The sequence below is a fragment of the Podarcis gaigeae genome, assembly GCF_964106915.1.
Source record: "Podarcis gaigeae genome assembly, chromosome: 11".
Classification (NCBI taxonomy): Eukaryota; Metazoa; Chordata; class Lepidosauria; order Squamata; family Lacertidae; genus Podarcis; species Podarcis gaigeae.
The window spans coordinates 18,096,045-18,109,999 of record NC_139687.1 but is presented as its reverse complement, the minus strand read 5'-3'; the positions used below and the strand labels follow the sequence as shown (position 1 = coordinate 18,109,999).

At 39.4% G+C, this 13,955-nt stretch overlaps 1 protein-coding gene across 3 annotated transcripts in view; it reads left to right on the top strand.

The window, feature by feature from the left end:
• SNX24 (sorting nexin 24) overlaps positions 1-13,955 on the top strand; it is a 70,660-nt gene that overhangs the window by 12,443 nt on the left and 44,262 nt on the right. The window contains exon 2 of one of the 3 annotated variants that reach the window (XM_083702479.1): positions 12,291-12,400. The exons of the other annotated variants lie outside the window; for them this stretch is intronic. The gene's annotated coding sequence lies outside the window, so the exon portion shown is untranslated. The remainder of the gene's footprint in view (positions 1-12,290; positions 12,401-13,955) is intronic. 3 annotated transcript variants of the gene reach the window in all.

Below are 13,955 nucleotides of genomic sequence, written 5' to 3'. Positions count from 1 at the left end.
TACTTAGTATCTCCTGATGCTCTGCGTGGTGTCTGCATCTATTGTGGATTCTCAGTAGTTTAGCTGAATCATAGTTTTTCCACTTTCTTTTTTCCTCAGGGTCTTCTGGCTTCTTTTGTTACTGTCTGTTGAAAAATTTAAATCTTCCCTTTTTCTTGACACTGTTGCATTAATCTCCTTGACAGCCTACTTCAAAATGAAAAAAGTGTTCATATCTTTTATCATGATGCTTGTAAGTGCAAGTCTCTGTAAATGCCACAATACATGCAGCAGTAAGTATTAGGGTAGATACTATATTTAATGTCTGCTTATTGGTAAACTAATACCTCTCACTAGCAGAACTAAATAGCATGTTTCCTGCCTGTCTCTTTTTTCCGTTGTGGTTGTTTGTTTGTTTGTTTTTGCTGGCTTGGGCCATTTGTATGATGTAATCTTATCATGAAATATCAAGAGAGGATACAACAAAAGGAGACAAGGAGAGCCCTTCCTGATCAAACCATCTGGTCTTGCATCCTATTTCTCACCAGGTGCTTATTTGAATAATCTATCTCTCTGAATAAACCTAGCATGCCTCACTTCTCAGGAACAGATAATTCTAATTCCAGAAATAGTGTGGCGGGCAGGGGAGCCTGGAAAAATCCAAAATGAGTGGAACTCGTGAATCAAGCATTGCTTTCTAGGGGATTGGAAACATGTTATGCAAGCTTGAAAACCCTTCTTCCATGAAGCATTATCTGAACAGGGTTGCAGTGGCTTTCTTAGACTCAGTGATGGGTAACTCTGGCTATGGAATGGTTATGAAACTGTTCAATAGCCTGCCTGAAGCATAGTGGGAGTGGCAAAATCAGTACAGTGGTACCTCGGGTTACATACACTTCAGGTTACAGACTCTGCTAACCCAGAAATAGTACCTTAGGTTAAGAACTTTGCTGCAGGATGAGAACAGAAATCATGCAGCAGGGGCAGCAGGAGGCCCCATTAGCTAAAGTGGTGCTTCAGGTTAAGAACAGTTTCAGGTTAAGAACGGACCTCCGGAACAAATTAAGTACTTAACCTGAGGTACCACTGTACAGTGTACACCTGCTCTTTAAATAGTGAAACCAGCCTTACATCAAAGCTAGATAATTTTCTGTGAGCTCTATTTTCATAATGTGTGTGTTGGCTTCTGATTTTTTGGGAGTGCGATTGGGAATTGGTCTCTGTTTTGCTTCTAGAAGAGGCAATAAAGCAATGCACAGTGCCACTGAAAAATGCAAAGATGGAAATCAGACCTGAAAGTAAATCATACCACCAGTAGTCAATGGGTTGAATACGGAGCTGCCATTCGTGTGAATGGAAGAGCTCCATCTCTTTGTGGAACTGAAATCCTGTGCAGAAACTTCTTCCAGCCAGCTCTTAGGTTCTTAGGGTGCACCATTTAGAAACAAAACAATTAAAAAATAGAATGTCACACTGTTTAGGAAGTGCTCGTTTCCAGACAGTACATCATTTTTTAAAGTGTTGTTTGCTTTAAGAAAATATTGTTTTGATTCCTTTGAGTTTAACCGAAAAAAACAGTAAAAGTCATTGCTCCAGTTACAGTGCTTTTTTTGAAAATAAGTAGTGATACTGCTGCAGGCATGCTTAGAGCAGTGGCTCAGGTATTTACCCAGTTCACATATCCCTGTCAGAAAGAGTCAGTTTCTGCCCTTTTGAAGTCTTAGACAGTGCTGTGAGCATCTTGCAAACCGCTGTAGAATTTTTCCCCACCAACAAAATGAATATTGTTTATTAGTGCTATAAAACTAGTCAGGGGTGGCACTAAACGCCGGCAACTCACTTGGGTCACCTTTCAATGATGTTTATTTTGGTAGAATTACACATTCATTGAAGAGAACAGAATGAGGCACCTAAGCATGCAGCAGCAAATCTTTCTTTTCTATTGCAGAAAGACATTGGGTAAAGGCACGATTTTAAAGTGTCTGAATGTGCCTGGAAATTAAAGGCATTGTTTTTCAATTTGAGGCAGGTCCTAGTTGTGCATAGTTTAGTGCCTGACACTTTGGATGCATAGTTTTACTAACTAATTCATTTTCTGGCTTCTTTCCCTTTTTTACTTAACAAGGCCATATGAGAACCCATTGCCCTTCATCATCCTTATCTGTTTTCATTATGAGTGTCAAAGTTGCTAAGTTATAAACATATAGAACGGCTAAGAATTCTTGTTTTCTCTATAAATACTGAGTACAGGGGGAAACGGCTAAATATTTTTCCATTAAGTCAAATGTCATTTATAAAGCAAACAAGCTGGTGAAAGGTTTGGTTGCGAAATGTTTCTAGATATCTATTTATATTTTCCTAGAAGATGATTTTCAATAGAGGTTGAAAAAGCCCTTCAATCCTCATCATGTGGACTGAGGTGCTTTTGTAGTCACATAAATTCCAGGTGGGTGTGCAGGAGGGTCGTTCTCTGTCTCTGTCTGTCTGTTTATCTCTCTCTGACTCTCTCACATACTTCCCATTTTTATTTCACATTTGGGGTAATTGGGACTACAGTAGAAGCTCAGTTTTTGAGCGTCTCGGAAGCCGAACATTTCGGTTTTCGAACACCGAGAACCCAGAAGTGAATGCTTCTGTTTTCGAACGCGCCTCAGAAATTCAATAGCTTCTGAGACACGTTTCTCCGTTTTCTCAACGGAATTTGCCGACCACCCATTACACCCCAGTTGTCGAACATTTTGGAAGTAGGGCGGTCTTCTGGAACGGATTACATTCGACAACCAAGGTACCACTGTATATCGAGAGCGCCAGGTATCATTCCCACATAATGTGCTGCTTAGAGTAGTTGGGAAAAGAGCCCGTGGCTATAGAGAGACTTGTATCAATAATTTGATAAACAATAGTACTTCACAGGTGAGGCTCTGGCAGAAGTCACATCTGGTCATTTAAAATTTTGCATATGTTAGTTTTGGGAATCGAAGCTTATGTACAGGAAATACCATAAAATATTTCCCTAGTTTGTGGAGCTTTTCTATGAAATGTTCTCCAAAGGGCATGGGAAGGAGAAATCAGCTGGGCAGTATCAATGTTAGTCATACTCTGAGTAGACGCATTCAATTCCATGGACTTAAGTACACTGATTTTAGTGGGTCTAATCTAACTAACCTTGGCTGTTACCCAATATGACATTAGAAAGAACATTTGGAAATCAAAGTTTTTTCCCCTGACAGTTTACCTTTTCAAGTGTGCATTTTTTACCATGTGTATTTTTTTTAACACATTTTTTGCCTCGTTGTTAGTTTCTCCATTGGACAGTTCCGCCATTTCCCAGCTGTAACCTAGTCTAAGCTTTTCATCCATTTGTGCTTGGGAAAACCGCAAGAGCTAAACATGTTTTTCCATTTCTCATCTCTGCAATCTCTTCCAGCTCTGTGTATTGTAAAATAAGTCTGTGTAAACACACACTCAAAACTTTTTTTAAAATGGCTGCCATTAAAATGTTGACACTGGCAAATATGTAGATCCATTATATCTCAAGATACAACTGCTATTATTAAGAACTGTTATTTCCTGTTATTTTTAATTGCTTATAGCTTTGCCAGCTTTCACGTTTGGGAATTTCCATACCAGGTCTTTGCCTCAGGGTGATTTCCACCCCACCCCCCAAATCCGTCAAGGTTTCAGTAAAAACAATTTCTCGATTTGTTTTTTAAAAATAAGGTCAGGCAAAAATATGTGCATTTGACAATACTGTAGGCATTTCAAGCAAGGGATCTGGATTTTAGTGATGGAAGGCAGTGTTGCAAATTCAGCAGTGTTAATAAAAGTATGGGGGGAAATAGTGATTTCAGAATTTGTTAAAAGCATGTTTATACTGCCTTTCGTTATAAATTGCCTTTCATTATAAAAATCTCAGGGTGGTGTACAGGATATTTCAAAACAACAAATTGAAACCCAAAATTATGTGGCATTTTTTTAAAAAAGTAGACCATTACTTCCTTTTTTATTATGTTGTGGCTTTTATATTGTAGAGTGTTGCTTTGAATTGTTAACCACCTGGCTGAACCCAACGGTAGTAATTAAATGCCTGTATCCTATGAACAAATTCTGCTTTCAGAACAGGATATGAGCCGTTATATAAAAATATGGGGGGGGGGAACCCTGTAATCTGACTGTATTCACTAGACAGGGGAGGGTCTCTTCTGTTTAAATGTTCACATTGTATCACAGTTCACCAACTAATGATATATTAATATAATTAGCACACTTACGTGAAGTGCTTACCGTAACTTTATTTTCGCCTACGATTGGTTAGATTCATCCAGTATAGGGATGTTTCTAACAATGGGACTGTGGTTCCTATTAATTATTTCCTAGTATCCAACATGTTTGTTATATGCACTCCCTGGTATGCTTTTCAACAAATACCAATATGATTTAAAGCAGTATTTTTATTTATTTATTTCCTATACGGTCCTTCGTCCAAGGATCACAGGGCAGTTTACCGTATAAAAATGCAAAAAAAACCATAATGTAGTAATGAACAAAAAATTTTTTTCTGAGCTTCACTGTTTAAACTTTTGGTTACATACTTGCGGGTATGGTAGCATGTGTACATACACTTTAATTTGTATGTTTCAATATGTGAATGAAGTTGCACCTTTTCTAGTTTCAGTCCAGCATCAGATGCATTGCCTAGTGGTGCTAATTCTGTGCAGTCGGAGGAAAAGATGGTGGAGTTGGCTTTCATCTTGGTCCCAAAGCAGGACAGCTGTTCAACTCAGCAGTGGGGAAATGGTTTCCATCTTCTAAGACATGTGTAGGCAAACGAAGGCCCCAGGGGCCGGATCTGGCCCAATCACTTTCTAAATCAGGCCCGCAGACAGTCCGGGAATCAGTGTGTTTTTACATGAGTAGAATGTGTGCTTTTATTTAAAATGCATCTCTGGGTTATTTGTGGGGCATAGGAATTCGTTCATCATCTTCTTTTTCCAAAATATAGTCCAGGCCTCCAACAAGGTCTGAGGGACATTGGACCGTCCCCTGCTGAAAATGTTTGCTGACCCCTGTTCTAAGAGCTGAATTTCAAATAGCGGAAGGCTTTGGACACTGCATGAAAAGATGACAATCTGATCTTCCATATCCTTCCTGTAATCACCTCTTCTCTTTACCTTTAATGATGTCTCTTTCCACTTGCCTGGTCTCCAGCTCTACCTTCCCATCTGGATTCTATGAGACTTTTTAGATCTTAGTCACTGGCAAAGACACCCGTTCCAAACATTTAAAAAGCCATGTAAGCATGTACACTGAGAGGTGTGAAAGTTTTAAAAGTGTTGAAACCCAAGCCATTGTTCCCTGCTAAATGGTAACACTGGATTAAAAAACAAAAAAAAGGTCAGCTCAATTAGGACTTTGCAAGATTGCGACTTCAGTGCCTGTCTGGTCTATCCATCTTGGCAAGTTGGCTGATAGTTTGCAAGTGTTTATGAGCACATACCAGTGCAAATAGATTGTCTTCATCACTGCGTACACAAAAGCAGTCATGAAATCTGTGCAATGTTTTAAGCGCTAGTGGCATGATATAATGAAGTTGTATTCCATTAAGCACTTGTATACAGGGGAACAAAATGTCATCACCTGAGTGTAGCCGCAATTCCGTAATACAACCTCATCTGTTCCATCAACTAGTTTTGCTCTGATCAATAAGCAGTTTTCTGTGGCCTTTCACTACTGTCAAGTATCATTGAGTGATGTAAATACACATCAGAAACTAGAAACTTGACAGCTCACCCAGACTAAGGAGGGAAGGAAGGAGGGAGGGAGGGCAGACTAGTGGAATTGACAAAGATGACAGCTGACATCTGCTGTGTATAAATTATTTGGTATCGCTACACACACAACTTCTTTTCTATTGTCTGAACATACCACTAAATTAACATTAACCGACGGAAACCCAAATTTTAGGTCCAGTTTTGCAGAATACACAGTCATATTAAAAAAAAAAACTTTGAAAATGTACATCTCTGAATATGATAAATCTTGGTAACGACTTCAAAGAAACAAAACCATTCAAATTTTCAAGTATCTAGTTTAAAAATATTGGGTTGTATCCAGCAAAATTTTACTCAGAACAGACCAAGTAAAATTTATGTAACTAAGTTTTGTAATGTCCATTAATTTCATTGGGTGTACTCTGAATATGACTACTGCTGGATACAATCTATTGATTTTAATACACAGATAATTATTCAGGATTTAAACATATAGCGCAGGATTTACCTAACAAGCCCTGCAATGGAACATTCCCCTTTACCTGCACCCCTGAAAAGGGGGTCAAGAAAATTCCTGGGGAAAGGAGAGGGGGGATCATTCTACCTGGCAAACTGAAATGCTTTGCACATATGGAACTTTTTAAAAATGCTACAGTTTCCCTGTTAAATCAAAGATTATGCAGTAACAGTAGTTGGTGCATTTAGCCTAGTATAAAAAATAAGAAATGGAAAGCTCTCAGAGCGTCGCTCATAAAGTTGTTTTCTTTTTTAAAAAGTTGCAATACGTTATATTTCCATAGCAATAAGGCTTCATGCAGGTATTTCTTAATCATGCTTCCTTTCCCTCTTTCTCCCACAAATTTTCTCCACAGTTCCGATTTCAGCATTCACCATGTTTTGACTGTGACCTGGTTTGCACAGTCAAATCCTCCTTTAATAAGCCAGGTTATGCGTAATAGCTTGCAAACAAACAAACCAGGATTCAGAAGCCAGCTTTAGACTTCCACTTTGTATCCTGGCTTCTGGTCAAACCATTAGCCATAGTTTCATCTTTGAGTGTAACAGGAAACTGTGGTTAACTCTAGCTTTCTGACTTGTTTCCCCATTCCCGTTCAGAGAGGAGCGATAGAGCTATGTGCTAAGGCAGGATTTAATTAATCCCAAGGCAGCCATAATATCAGCTTGTATCTAACACTGCCCATAGTAAGCTTTAAACCAGAGTTTAAAAATGTGCTTTGAAGCTATGCCGTGTTTAACAATGTGCTCCTGAAGGTTACTCCCAGTTGCTTAATGGTTAAGAAATTTGAAAGCATCGTATCTCCACTAAGCCAAGGACATGCATACCGGTATATAGAAAACAGAACATCTGTTTAATTGGAAGTACTTGTATAATTATTGTTCTTCTAAGACTGCACCTCACTTACTTATTTTTAACTTTATAAACCATGTAGCTAGAGTTGAGGAATGCTGTTTGCTTCCCGATATTTAGAAAAGTAGGATAAATACTTAAAACTATTTTCTGCGCAGTTAACCATATGGATCAATACACTGTGCCTCTAGGCCATTCTGTAATGCTTTTACAAAGCACTGCAGAACTCTTCTATTAAATAATTAACCTTGTTATAAAATGAATGAGTGGAGTTTTTAAACCTTTTAAATGGTATTTTTACATCAGGTTTATGTCATCAACCTCCCATATGGCAGAGGAGGTGAAAATCTCTGCTTGCTTAGGCTTGAATGTAACAGTTCTCTCGCTAAAGATGAGCATGGAATGATGTTTGATCTTTCAAGGTGTTCCGAGCTTTGATATACCACTGGTATTGCCGGTACTGTATTCTCATTCTCAGCCATTCCATTGTGGAAGGAGCTATCCTGGCTTTTTAACTGAGCTATTCAGTTTCCTTTAATTTATTATTTATTTTCAATATTACAGTAGTACTGCAGCTTTCAGATAAGATCCAGAAGTACACCCAAATTATGAACCTGCTGCTTTGAAACAAGTATAAACCTGCCCAGAACAGTTTGTATACCTATTTCTGGATCACTGGAATCTTTCACTGACAGGTACATCTGTCTTGTCTAGAGTTTAGCTTCTCATCCCAACCCAAAGATGGCTTTTAGGAGAAGACATTATATTTAAATTCTGGCTTTTGAAGATGCATACATTGGTTTATTTGCTGTAATGACCATCTTTGTTTCTGATATTTAATTTGCTTCATAGCTCTAATTTTATTGGTATATTCCAGTTTCATAACCCTCAACTGTTCCGCTTTGAGCAGCATATTCCAGTATTATAGAAGCTACCCTGGCTTCTGTTTGGATCCCTTGCACATCGCACATACTGCTTCCGGTTCAAGATTTCTCTGTCAAATTCCAGGTGATTTTCCCTCACATGCAGCACAAACATTGGAAGGGAGGGTACAGATTTCCAAATCATCTGGAACTCTGAGTGACGCCAGGGAAAGGAGGTATTCAGCACACCTGACTTCCCACTTGCATGTACAACTCAACCATTGCAACGTCCAAACAGGACTAGATTAAAGCCCCAATCCAAAGGACTGGGTGGCAGGGCTCCCACACACAACCCTTTCCCTTGAAGTAGCAAACCCTGCTGTCCAACAAGACCGCTCCTGAAAAAGGAGGGAGTTTCAGAAGCAGACTGTTAAGCACAACACAACAAGCAGCTGTAGCTGGGTGATGGAAAGGTGAAACAGACCTGAATTAGATCACAGCCCTAAGCCTTTACTTGATGTCGTTCTGTGAAGTGTCATGTCATCTCCACAATCACTTACATTATTATTTTTATTATTAATTATTTTTAACCATTCCTGGCATTTCCACTTCGCGCTGCTTATTAAGACTTCAGAGATACAAACCAGTAGCTCAGTAATTGCTTTCTTGAATCTGCCTTTAATAATTACATTTAGTAAAGCTGTATTGAAAATTAGAAAGGCAGAGACTAATGGAAAACTAGATTTTTCACTGAATTAGAAAGCAAGACAATCCATATATTGACAACATTTCAAGTTGAAACAGATGAGGAAAACTGTTTTGGACTGTCTGTTCAAAGAGCCAAACAGAGGCCTGATGTGCAGTGGCATCTACATTTTATACCGACAGAGAAACTATAAGAGATTTCATGTAAATAGCTGTCTTGAGAGGATAATGCAATTCCAATTTGAATGCAAGTCTTTTGAATTTGGGGTGGAGGGGCACTGAATTTTCTCTTTTGGCGTGTAACAAAACAGGGAAACTGAGCTGTTCTGCTAATGGAGTGAAACCATCTTTAAATTAGAAAGGAAAAATGTTTCATTGGAAAATGTAGCAAATATCAATAGTACAAAGAAGTTTATCTGAATACTTGGCTCATAGGTGACATACAATTTGAAGTTTTAAAAAAGCTATCCTCACTGGCCTCTCCTTTTCTACCTGACTAGCTGTGCTAGCTATTACTTGGTACTAACTAAGCAAAAGTACTTTGTAAACCAGTAGTATTACGCAAACAGCAGAAATGTTACCAAATGGGCCATGGGTGCAGTCCTAATACCTGCTTACCTGGGAGAAAGCCCCAGTGAACTAAATGGGATTTACTTTTCAGGAGACATTTCTAGGCTTGTGGTATTAATGCAGGATCTAGAGTGGTGCTGTGGTCTAAACCACAGAGCCTAGGGCTTGCCAATCAGAAGGCTGGCAGTTTGAATCCCCACGACGGGGTGAGCTCCCATTGCTCTGTCCCAGCTCCTGCCCACCTAGCAGTTCAAAAGCATGTCAAAGTACAAGTAGATAAATAGGTACCGCTCCAGCAGGAAGGTAAACGGCGTTTCCATGTACTGCTCTGGTTCGCCAATAGCAGCTTAGTCATGCCGGCCACATGACCCGGAAGCTGTATGCCAGCTCCCTCGGCCAGTGAAGCGAGATGAGCGCTGGAACCCCAGAGTCGTCCGCGACTGGACCTAATGGTCAGGGGTCCCTTTACTTTTACCTAGAGTGCCTTCTAAAGTATACATCATCATGCTGAGTTGTGTAATTCCTGAATACATACTCACTGTTTTGTCCAAAATGGCAACTATGTCTGAGGACTGTGGGAGACTTGTAAACACCTCTCTTTCCCCTCCTCCCCAAATTTGGGGGGTGGTGTATTCTCAGGCCGAAAACTGGATACAAAATGTAGAGTTTTCAAAGGATGAAGTGAGAAGATTACATTGGGTGTTTTACATTTTTTGTAGAGCTAGGTCTGGATATCAGGTAATACCAGTGTTGGAGCTGTATACAGTGGTACCTTGGTTCCCGAACGGCTTAGTTGTCAGATAAATCGGCTCCCAAACACCGCAAACTTGGAAGTGACTTTCCTGGTTTGTGAACGTTTTTCGGAAGCCGAACGTCCGACGTGGCTTCCGCTTGAGTGCAGAAAGCTCCTGTGGCCAATTGGAAGCTGTGCCTTGGTTTTCCAACAGTTTTGGAAGTAAAACTTACTTCTGGAATAGATTAAGTTCAAGAACCAAGGTACTACTGTAGTCGGAAACTCATTTGTCTGCTTCTGTACAGGGGCCAGGTCCCTTGGAGATAGTTCAAAATAAATTTCCATTATCATTACTGTTGCTTCCCTACCCCCCCCCCCCATCTGTACCTTCTGGTTTATGCAGAGCTGAACTGGCTATATAGCAATACTAACAGTGGTATACAAAATGATGTTAAACCTTTGGCTAAAATTTACCTTTTCTTTGTCCTCTTATGGCAGCCTTTGAGGAAATGAACAATCACTCGTGCAGGGGGTCATTTCATCCTTGGTAGTGAATTTGGGGTTTTTCTTTAACCATATGCAAAGAGTTTGGGTGTGGAGTTCGTTAAAAGGCTTTTGAAGCAGGGATTGACTGATGTGACCTTTCAGATGGACAGAGCAACTGTATCTGTTTCTAAAATAGCACGACTGCATAAGAATTTCCCTTGCATTCCTCATGTATTACCTTCTTCTTTTGAGAATTTGCAGAGACTGAGAGATAGAATGGTCTCTACTGAAGCCCAGTTAAATCTGATGCCCTCAGATGATTTAAAAGCAAGTTTCCAAAACATACCATATTCTGAACGTTATCTGTCATTGTAACTTAAACCTTGTTGTGAGGACCTTGTGCATATTATTATATGTTGTCTTTTGTATAATGCATTGGGGAAACAAGACTTGGGACAAATTTTAGGGAGAAATGAAGAGAGGTCTGACCTCGAGTCTGTAATTTATCTGCTAGGCAGACAAGATAAATATACAACTGTGAAGACTGCACGTTTTCTATCTGCAGTAGCTGATGAGAGGGGAGAATTCTTGAGAGAGACTCCTGTGTCTTGTCAGGGAGGTTCAGAATTTGCAAAGTTTGTTTTATCCTTTTAATCGCTTGCTTGCTTTTATTCATAGTTGTGTAAACTCATTTCATTTTAGTATTTATTGAAAGAGGCACCATTTTATTTTATTTATAAGGGCACATGATCTGCCAGGGAGATCCGGCATTTTAAGCTTTTTACGTTTTATTTGGGTCTGATGAATAGAATAGATTAGCTCAGATCAAATTCATTTATGTCTAAACACCTTTCCTCTCCCTGTGGCCTCTTGCACCTGGAATCAGAAGCTGTGAGAAACAGCAGCAGCCGCCCAAATGAGGAAGCCTTGCCCTGTGAGGGACTAAAAATTAATGTGGCCACTTAAAATAGAAGTGAAAACTTTCTATTTTCTCTTTGCATCCACACTGGAGGAGAGAGGAGGGGAGAGCACACAAACCTGAGATTTCCCTAACACAGTGTTTCCCAAACGTGGGTCTCCAGCTAGGTTTGGATTACAGTTCCCATCATCCCTGACCACTGGTTCTGCTAGCTAGGGATGATGGGAGTTGTAGTTCAAAAACAGCTGGAGACCCAAGTTTGGGAAACACTGCCCTAATACTGTACTAATCCAGTCGTGAGGATCCACCAGTCTGCCAGACCTTCCACAAGGCCATTTTGGCAAAGTCATGCCCACTTGTCTTACACCTGAATTCATCTTTGCCATCATGCGTGGTGCAGGGAAAGTTGTGGCTGGGGAGAATGGGAATTTGCAAAGTCACAAGTGTGGAGCTTTGTAAGCCCCACTTATCAGCTAATCACCAGTGCTTGCAAAGTATTGTGCCTTTGCTCTTACAGCCTGATTTCAAACCATGTAGGCCTGGTGTCCTTGAGACGTCAGGCAATTGGCAGGTGGATGACCCCACCCACCTGCCAAACAAGGCCCAGGGATGGGTAAAAGGATATAAAGATCCAGTCCAATTAGATCCCCATCCCTGCACTAAACCAATGTGCGGGCCATTGATTCACTTTTAAGAGTCTATATGTATGGTTTTAACGTGCATATATTCAACTATAATTTTAACCTGGCTATTTTAAAAGAAACATAAGCAGAACTCTAACATTTTAAATACTTGATTAAGAAGTTCAATTTTTATTCTGCCCAGGGCCCAACTACCTTACTTCTCAAAGTGGACTGTTGATAAATTCCCATCTGCAATTGTTTCACTTCCACAGTATTTCTCCTTCCTGGTTATTCTGGCAAAGGGAATGGAAGGAGAAGTATAGGAATTACTGGGTACAGAAAACGGAGCAGATTTATTCTCCATTGCTCCAAATGGCAGAAGGTATAATGTTGTTAGTGTAAGCTTGTTATAGTTACAGTACTGAAATGTTGGTTGTTGCATTTGTTATTACATTGCTGCTTCATTATGTTACTATGAAATTGTTCTTGCAAGGGTTGATTTTGAGATGTATTCCAGTTTTTGTTGTTGTTCGAACATGATTCTTGGTCCACTGAGTCTGTCAGGGATACTGCAGTTATGTCCTGCAGAAAGCTGGACGAGATAAGAATTAAGTTCTCTTTAAATTCTGTGAATTTCTTTCAGAGCTTGAAGGGTTGTATGAGCTGGCCTATTCATATCCCACTATGGTTTTGCTGTTTTTGTTGTACTTCCCTAAGTCCTTTGGTCTTTCTTTGAACTTCTTTAAAAATATGAAAGCTGTTAAATTGTTTTGTTAGTCTTCCTTTGGTACCAAATCACTGATGAATCAGAAAATGTTCTTTTAGAGATCTGTCAGCTAAGACAATGCTCAGTTACAAGTTTTCCTTTCCCATTCCTCCATGCCCTTTGAACTTTCCTCATTTGTATTATAATGGATTCAATAGTACACTGAGTTCTGCATATCCTTGAATATTCTAGAAAGCTTAAAGCTTCTTGCTTTTTATGACTTCCATTAAAATGCCGTATTTTTCGCTCTATAAGATTCACTTTTTTCCTTCTAAAAAGTAAGGGGAAATGTGTCTGTGTCTTATGGAGTGAATGCAGGCTGCGCAGCTATCCTAGAAGCCAGAACAGCAAGAGAGATTGCTGCTTTCACCGCGCAGCAATCCCTCTTGCTGTTCTGGCTTCTGAGATTCAGAATATTTTTTTTCTTGTTTTCCTTCTCCAAAAACTAGGTGCGTCTTGTGGTCTGGTGCATCTTATAGAGTGAAAAATACAGTATAACTTGACCGTACAGTGTGCATCCTTTCTGTTTTTGTATTACTGGATCCTGCTGATGCTTTAAGAGTTCCAGTAATCACATATTAGAATAACAAAATAACCAATAAGATTTCCCCTCTCGGTTGCATCTGGTTCTTTTTGTTATCTGCTATTTATTTTTGTTCTTGTAAAGCTAAGTTCAACATACTTAGAAGGGATAGCTTGCTTTTAGTCAGTGAACTATAGTCAGATCTGTTTCATCTGCTTTGTAAAATTGATTCTGAAATGGGTTGTTATCTCTTGAATGCTCTCTAGGTTGCCTATGAGAAATCTTGACCTGAGTGGAATCAGTTGTGATGATGTTCAAGGGTTACAGGTGGCTAATAAAAATGCAGATTAGGTTCATCAGCATTCAACCAGGATTTGTAAAGTTGACTAATGCTAGTTTGCAAGCAGGTGACCTCTTATGTTTTTATTTCCTTATGTTGTTTTTAGTTAGGCTGTGTTTGTGTTTAATCAGATTATGCATTAAGGGGTATATTCGTGGACCTATAATAAATATGCATTTCATTCATTGCATCATATTGTTATTATAATGCTAGTGCTACAGAAGATGCACTCTGTATTTGCTGTCACTAGTGATTCCAGAAATGATTGAAAAGATGGTTTCAAAAAGAGGTAAGGAAAGTTCATATTA